The sequence below is a fragment of the Gadus chalcogrammus genome, chromosome 12 (assembly GCF_026213295.1).
Source record: "Gadus chalcogrammus isolate NIFS_2021 chromosome 12, NIFS_Gcha_1.0, whole genome shotgun sequence".
Taxonomy (NCBI): domain Eukaryota; kingdom Metazoa; phylum Chordata; class Actinopteri; order Gadiformes; family Gadidae; genus Gadus; species Gadus chalcogrammus.
In genome coordinates, this window is record NC_079423.1 from 18,470,171 (window position 1) to 18,479,234 (window position 9,064).

The following is a 9,064-nucleotide window of genomic DNA, read 5'->3' on the forward strand; positions in this document are numbered from 1 at the left end:
CCTTACCTTTTCAAAATTTTCTCCATATTTACTAAAGTTTGAACAGATAATCACAATCAACAAAGATCAAAATGTAGTGTCGAAGTGGGATTCGAACCCCGCCTCCAGGGGAGACTGCGACCTGAACGCAGCGCCTTAGACCGCTCGGCCATCCTGACGTATTTCATCACATCCTTCGAATCAATCAACACAAAACGGCCATCATGGTTACTGCTCTTGTATGTTCAAATGTCCGTAAAACAAGGACCGATAATAAACCCCAGCTACCATGCGCTGTAACGTTACCATAGTTACATGGGTTACACTACTTACATCAAACTAATGCACCGACATGGACGTGCAAAACACACAAATTGAGACAGAAAGACAGCCCTCTCATGTCCCCTTTCTACTACCCCAACGTAGCCAGCCAGTCACTTTGAGTTAAATATCCTTACCTTTTCCAAATGTTCTCCATATTACAAAGTTTGAACAGATAATCACAATCAACGAGACCCACGCCTCCAGAGGAGACTGCGACCTGAACGCAGCGCCTTAGACCCGCTCGGACCCATCCTGACGTATTGCATCAGACTCTTCGAATCAATGAACACAAAACGCCATCATGGTTAATGCTCTTGTATGTTCAAATGTCCCGTAAAACAAGGACCGATAATAACCCCAGCTACCTTGCGCTGTAACCTTACCATAGTTACATGGATTACACTACTTACATAAAACTAATGCACAGACACACAGATTGAGACAGAATGACACCCCTCTCATTACCCATTTCCTCTACCCCACCGTAGCCAGCCAGTCACTTTGAGTTCAATCTCCTTACCTTTTCCAAATGTTCTCCATTTTACAAAGTTTGAACAGATAATCACAATAAACGAGATCCAAATGTAATGTCAGAAGTGGGATTCTAACCCACGCCTCCAGAGGAGACTGCGACCTGAACACGCAGCGCCTTAGACCGCTCGGCCATCCTGACCTATTTCATCAGTCCCTTTGAATCAATCAACACAAAACGCCATCATGGTTACTGCTCTTGTATGTTCAAATGTCCGTAAAACAAGGACCGATAATAAACCCCAGCAAACCATGCGCTGTAACGTTACCATAGTTACATGGATTACACTACTTACATAAACTAATGCACAGACACACACACAGATTGAGACAGAATGACACCCCTCTCATTACCCATTTCCACTACCCCAACTGTAGCCAGCCAGTCACTTTGAGTTTAAATCTCCTTACCTTTTCCAAATTATCTCCATATTACAAAGTTTGAACAGATAATCACAATCAACGAGATCCAAATGTATTCTCCGAATGTGGGAATTCGAACCCACGCCTCCAGAGGAGACTACGACCTGACGCAGCTCCTTAGACCGCTCGGGCCATCCTGACATATTTCAACATTACCCTTCGAATCAATAAACACAGACACACCATCATGGTTACTGCTCTCGTATGTTCAAATGTCCGTACAACAAGGACCGCTAATAAACCCCAGCTACCATGCGCTGTAACGTTACCATAGTTACATGGATTACACTACTTACTATTAAACTAATGCACCGACACAGACGTGCAAACACACAGATTGAGACAGAAAGACACCCCTCTCATTTCCCCTTTCTACTACCCCAAGTAAGCCAGCCAGTCACTTTGAGTTTAAACCTCCTTACCTTTTCCAAATGTTCTCCATATTAACAAAGTTTTGAACAGATAATCACAATCAACGAGATCCAAATGTAATGTCAGAAGGTGGATTCCGAACCCACGGCTCCAGAGGAGACTGCGACCTGAACGCAGCGCCTTAGACATCTCGGCCATCCTGACGTATATCATCAGACCCTTCGAATCAATTCCACACAAAACGCCATCATGGTTACTGCTCTTGTATGTTCAAATGTCCGTAAAACAAGGACCGATAATAACCGCCAGCTACCATGCGCTGTAACCTTACCATAGTTACATGGGATTACACTACTTACATGAACTAATGCACAGACACACAGAATTGTGACAGAATGACACCCCTCTCATTGCCATATTCCTCTACCCCACCGAGCCAGCCAGTCACTTGAAGTTTAAATCTCCTTACCTTTACCAAATGTTCACCATTTTACACAGTTTGGAGAAATCACCACAATCAACGAGATCTAGATGTGAGTGTCAGAAGTGGGATTCGAACACGCGCCTCCGAGAGGAGACTACGACCTTAACGAAGCCCTTAGACCGCGCGGCCATCCTGACGTATGTCAACCTACCCTTCGAATCAATAAACAACAACACCATCATGGTTACTCTCTCGTATGTTTAAATGTCCGTAAAACAAGGACGATGATAAACCCCAGCTACATGCGCTGTAACGTTACCATAGTTACATTGGTTACACTATTACATAAACTAATGCACACGCACGCACACAGATTGAGACGCAGACACTAGGGATGCAAATTATCGAGTAATTCATTAATCGATAGTTGTTTCATCTTATCGATCGATGATCGATTAATTGATAAGCGGCAATTCTTCTGAGAAGCTGAATTTCCTTCTGAATGTGACACATTTAGGTGGTAATTCAACGAAGTCGTTTAGTTGTTTACTTTAAAATACTTCCACATATTGTGCATTTGCCGTCTTTGTCGTCATTAACCAACTTAAAGTGGCTCCATACTGCACTCCGTTTTGCCCTCTTCATCGTGTCAGTGTCCCGCTTTTCGTTTGTCTTGTCCTGCCGTGTTCCAATACCCGTACTGTCCGTACTTACTAGCCAAAATTTGAGTACGCAGTACTCCAATTCAGATCCGGCGAAAAGAAGTATACTTCAAGGACCCGTCACCCGGATGCCGTACTCAAAACGGGCTAATCGTGAAGTGTGGATCGAAGGACACTCCCCGTACTGAACTGAACGGCAGCCTTCTTAGCTACGTAGCAGAAGAGGCGGAGCCAGGCAAAGCCAAAGTCGGCGCATTTTCCACATAGCCTGCATTAATAGAGTCATTTTGTAGTTTTTATAGTTTTTATAGCTTTTTATAGCTGCTAGGCGTAAATAGTTCACCGTTCAAAGCGGGATGTTTATTGCGGGGGAGGAGCCACGGCGGCAGTCGTGATCGTAATTTCCGGTTAGTGCACCACGGAGTACTCGATTTGGAACAGCACTCACATTTGAAAAATTAACGTAGTAGCCAGTGCGGATAGTATACTTCCTTTAAGTATACTCATGGAAGTACGGGTATTGGAACACGGCACTGCTTTGCTTGTGTTCCCGCTTGTGTTCCCGCGTGTGCGTCAAGTACGTCTGGCGTCAAGTGCGCCCTCACGTGGACGGTTGGGGAATTACGGGTTAAAATGCGATTGATTGCAAGTAATTTATTTTAATCGAGTAATCTCTTATCGACAATTAATCGATAATCGATTAATTGTTTGCATCCCTAGCAGACACCCATCTCATTAACCATTTCCACTACCCAACATTAGCCAGCGAGTCACTTTGAGTGTAAATGTCCTCACCATTTACAAATTTTCTCCATATTACAAGGTTTGAACAGATAAACACAATCAACGAGAACTAGATGTAGTGTCGGAACTGGGATTCGAACCCGTCTCCAGAGGATACTGCGACCTGAACGCAGCACCTTAGACCGCGCGGCCATCCTCACGTATGTCATCATACCCATCGAATCAATAAAAACAACACACCATCATGGTTACTGCTCTCGTATGTTTAAATGTCCGTAAAATAAGGACCGATAATAAACCCCAGCTACCATGCGCTGTAACGTTACCATAGTTACATGGGTTACACTACTTACATAAACTAATGCACACGCACGCACACAGATTGAGACGCAGATACCCATCTCATTAACTATTTCCACTACCCAACATTAGCCAGCGAGTCACTTTGAGTGTAAATCTCCTCACCTTTTACAAATTTTCTCCATATTACAAAGTTTGAACAGATAAACACAATCAACGAGATCCATATGTCTTGTCAGAAGTGGGATTCGAACCCACGCCTCCAGAGGAGACTGCGACCTGAACGCAGCGCCTTAGACCGCTCGGCCATCCAGACGAATTTCAACATTACCCTTCGAATCAATAAACACAACACACCATCATGGTTACGGTTCTCGTATGTGCAAATGTCCGTACAACAAGGACCGATAATAAACCCCAGCTACCATGCGCTGTAACGTTACCATAGTTACATGGATTACACTACTTACATAAACTAATGCACCGACACAGACGTGCAAACACACAGATTGAGACAGAAAGACACCCCTCTCATTTCCCCTTTCTACTACCCCAAAGTAGCCAGCCAGTCACTTTGAGTTTAAACCTCCTTACCTTTTCCAAATGTTCTCCATATTAAAAAGTTTGAACAGATTATCACAATCAACGAGATCCAAATGTCTTCTCCGATGTGGGAATCGAACCCACGCCTCCAGAGGAGACTGCGACCTGAACGCAGCGCCTTAGACCGCTCGGCCATCCTGACATAATTCAACATTACCCTTCGAATCAATAAACACAACACACATCATGGTTACTGCTCTCGTATGTTCAAATGTCCGTACAACAAGGACCGATAATAAACCCCAGCTACCATGCGCTGTAACGTTACCATAGTTACATGGATTACACTACTTACATAAACTAATGCACCGACACAGACGTGCAAACACACAGATTGAGACAGAAAGACACCCCTCTCATTTCCCCTTTCTACTACCCCAAAGTAGCCAGCCAGTCACTTTGAGTTTAAACCTCCTTACCTTTTCCAAATGTTCTCCATATTAAAAAGTTTGAACAGATAATCACAATCAACGAGATCCAAATGTCTTCTCCGATGTGGGAATCGAACCCACGGCTCCAGAGGAGACTGCGACCTGAACGCAGCGCCTTAGACCGCTCGGCCATCTTGACGTATTTCAACATTACCCTTCGAATCAATAAACACAAAACGCCATCATGGTTACTGCTCTTGTATGTTCAAATGTCCGTAAAACAAGGACCGATAATAACCGCCAGCTACCATGCGCTGTAACCTTACCATAGTTACATGGATTACACTACTTACATAAACTAATGCACAGACACACAGATTGTTACAGAATGACACCCCTCTCATTACCCATTTCCTCTACCCCACCGTAGCCAGCCAGTCACATTGAGTTTAAATCTCCTTACCTTTTCCAAATGTTCACCATTTTGCAAAGTTTGGAAAAATAACCACAATCAACGAGATCTAGATGTAGTGTCAGAAGTGGGATTCGAACACTCTCCTCCAGAGGAGACTACGACCTTAACGCAGCTCCTTAGACCGCGCGGCCATCCTGACGTATGTCAACATACCCTTCGAATCAATAAAAACAACACACCATCATGGTTACTGCTCTCGTATGTTTAAATGTCCGTAAAACATGGACCGATAATAAATCCCAGCTACCATGCGCTGTAACTTTACCATAGTTACATGGGTTACACTACTTAAATAAACTAATGCACACACACGCACACAGATTGAGACAGAATGACACGCAGACACCCATCTCATTAACCACTTCCACTACCCAACATTAGCCAGCAAGTCACTTTGAGTTTAAATCTCCTTACCTTTTCCAAATTTTCTCCATATTACTAAGTTTGAACAGATAATCACAATCAAGAAGATCCATATAACTTGTCAGAAGTGGGATTCGAAACCACACCCCCATAGGACAATGCGACCTGAACGCAGCGCCTTAGACCGCTCGGCCATCCTGACGTATTTCATCAAACCCTTCGAATCAATAAACACAAAACGCCATCATGGTTACTGCTCTCGTATGTTCAAATGTCCGTAAAACATGGACCGATAATAAACCCCAGCTACCATGCGCTGTAACCTTACCATAGTTACATGGATTACACTACTTACATAAACTAATGCACAGACACGGACGTGCACACAAAGATTGAGACAGAAAGACACCCCTCTCATTACCCATTTCCACTACCCCACCGTAGCCAGCCAGTCACTTTGAGTTTAAATCTCCTTACCTTTTCCAAATGCGACCTGAACGCAGCACCTTAGACCGCGCGGCCATCCTGACGTATGTCATCATACCCTTCGAATCAATAAAAACAACACACCATCATGGTTACTGCTCTCGTATATTCAAATGTCCGTACAACAAGGACCGATAATAAACCCCAGCTACCATGCGCTGTAACGTTACCATAGTTACATGGATTACACTACTTACATAAACTAATGCACCGACACGGACGTGCAAACACACAGATTGAGACAGTGGCCCTCATTTATCAAACGAACGTAGAAATGAGCGCAAATCTGAACGCATGATTCATCTTACGATAGGACCCACGTGAGATTTACGAAACCTTCGTATCACACCAATCCCAGCGTACGAAGGATCTTGGGGCCTCATGTACTAAGACTTGCGTGGATTTCATACTAAAACTTGGCGTACGCCAAAACCAAGAAACTGTCTTACGCACAAATAAATTCAGATGTATCAAAGTGTGCGAACGCATGGATCCAAGCACGTTTCTTTTGTACATCTCAATCCACGTGGAATTGAGCGCACATGCCGAGGTGCCAAACTCCTCCCTGTCCACGCCCTCATTTGAATATGCAATTTCATTTAAATAGGCCTCTGGACCTGAGATTCACCTCGTAATCCGATCACCTGGCACCATGAACAGAGGCAAAAAACGAAACCTTAGACCGCTCGGCCATCTTGACGTATTTCAACATTACCCTTCGAATCAATAAACACAAAACGCCATCATGGTTACTGCTCTTGTATGTTCAAATGTCCGTAAAACAAGGACCGATAATAACCGCCAGCTACCATGCGCTGTAACCTTACCATAGTTACATGGATTACACTACTTACATAAACTAATGCACAGACACACAGATTGTTACAGAATGACACCCCTCTCATTACCCATTTCCTCTACCCCACCGTAGCCAGCCAGTCACATTGAGTTTAAATCTCCTTACCTTTTCCAAATGTTCACCACTTTGCAAAGTTTGGAGAAATAACCACAATCAACGAGATCTAGATGTAGTGTCAGAAGTGGGATTCGAACACTCTCCTCCAGAGGAGACTACGACCTTAACGCAGCTCCTTAGACCGCGCGGCCATCCTGACGTATGTCAACATACCCTTCGAATCAATAAAAACAACACACCATCATGGTTACTGCTCTCGTATGTTTAAATGTCCGTAAAACATGGACCGATAATAAACCCCAGCTACCATGCGCTGTAACTTTACCATAGTTACATGGGTTACACTACTTAAATAAACTAATGCACACGCACGCACACAGATTGAGACAGAATGACACGCAGACACCCATCTCATTAACCACTTCCACTACCCAACATTAGCCAGCAAGTCACTTTGAGTTTAAATCTCCTTACCTTTTCCAAATTTTCTCCATATTACTAAGTTTGAACAGATAATCACAATCAAGAAGATCCATATAACTTGTCAGAAGTGGGATTCGAAAGCACACCCCCATAGGACAATGCGACCTGAACGCAGCGCCTTAGACCGCTCGGCCATCCTGACGTATTTCATCAAACCCTTCGAATCAATAAACACAAAACGCCATCATGGTTACTGCTCTCGTATGTTCAAATGTCCGTAAAACATGGACCGATAATAAACCCCAGCTACCATGCGCTGTAACCTTACCATAGTTACATGGATTACACTACTTACATAAACTAATGCACAGACACGGACGTGCACACAAAGATTGAGACAGAAAGACACCCCTCTCATTACCCATTTCCACTACCCCACCGTAGCCAGCCAGTCACTTTGAGTTTAAATCTCCTTACCTTTTCCAAATGCGACCTGAACGCAGCACCTTAGACCGCGCGGCCATCCTGACGTATGTCATCATACCCTTCGAATCAATAAAAACAACACACCATCATGGTTACTGCTCTCGTATATTCAAATGTCCGTACAACAAGGACCGATAATAAACCCCAGCTACCATGCGCTGTAACGTTACCATAGTTACATGGATTACACTACTTACATAAACTAATGCACCGACACGGACGTGCAAACACACAGATTGAGACAGTGGCCCTCATTTATCAAACGAACGTAGAAATGAGCGCAAATCTGAACGCATGATTCATCTTACGATAGGACCCACGTGAGATTTACGAAACCTTCGTATCACACCAATCCCAGCGTACGAAGGATCTTGGGGCCTCATGTACTAAGACTTGCGTGGATTTCATACTAAAACTTGGCGTACGCCAAAACCAAGAAACTGTCTTACGCACAAATAAATTCAGATGTATCAAAGTGTGCGAACGCATGGATCCAAGCACGTTTCTTTTGTACATCTCAATCCACGTGGAATTGAGCGCACATGCCGAGGTGCCAAACTCCTCCCTGTCCACGCCCTCATTTGAATATGCAATTTCATTTAAATAGGCCTCTGGACCTGAGATTCACCTCGTAATCCGATCACCTGGCACCATGAACAGAGGCAAAAAACGAAACCTTAGACCGCTCGGCCATCTTGACGTATTTCAACATTACCCTTCGAATCAATAAACACAAAACGCCATCATGGTTACTGCTCTTGTATGTTCAAATGTCCGTAAAACAAGGACCGATAATAACCGCCAGCTACCATGCGCTGTAACCTTACCATAGTTACATGGATTACACTACTTACATAAACTAATGCACAGACACACAGATTGTTACAGAATGACACCCCTCTCATTACCCATTTCCTCTACCCCACCGTAGCCAGCCAGTCACATTGAGTTTAAATCTCCTTACCTTTTCCAAATGTTCACCACTTTGCAAAGTTTGGAGAAATAACCACAATCAACGAGATCTAGATGTAGTGTCAGAAGTGGGATTCGAACACTCTCCTCCAGAGGAGACTACGACCTTAACGCAGCTCCTTAGACCGCGCGGCCATCCTGACGTATGTCAACATACCCTTCGAATCAATAAAACAACACACCATCATGGTTACTGCTCTCGTATGTTTA

At 43.9% G+C, this 9,064-nt stretch overlaps 1 non-coding gene across 1 annotated transcript; it reads right to left on the bottom strand.

The window, feature by feature from the left end:
- Positions 1 to 3,992: 3,992 nt before the first annotated feature.
- On the bottom strand, positions 3,993 to 4,075 carry trnal-cag (transfer RNA leucine (anticodon CAG)). The gene has a single exon. It is a non-coding gene; the product is annotated as a tRNA-Leu (tRNA).
- Positions 4,076 to 9,064: the final 4,989 nt, after the last annotated feature.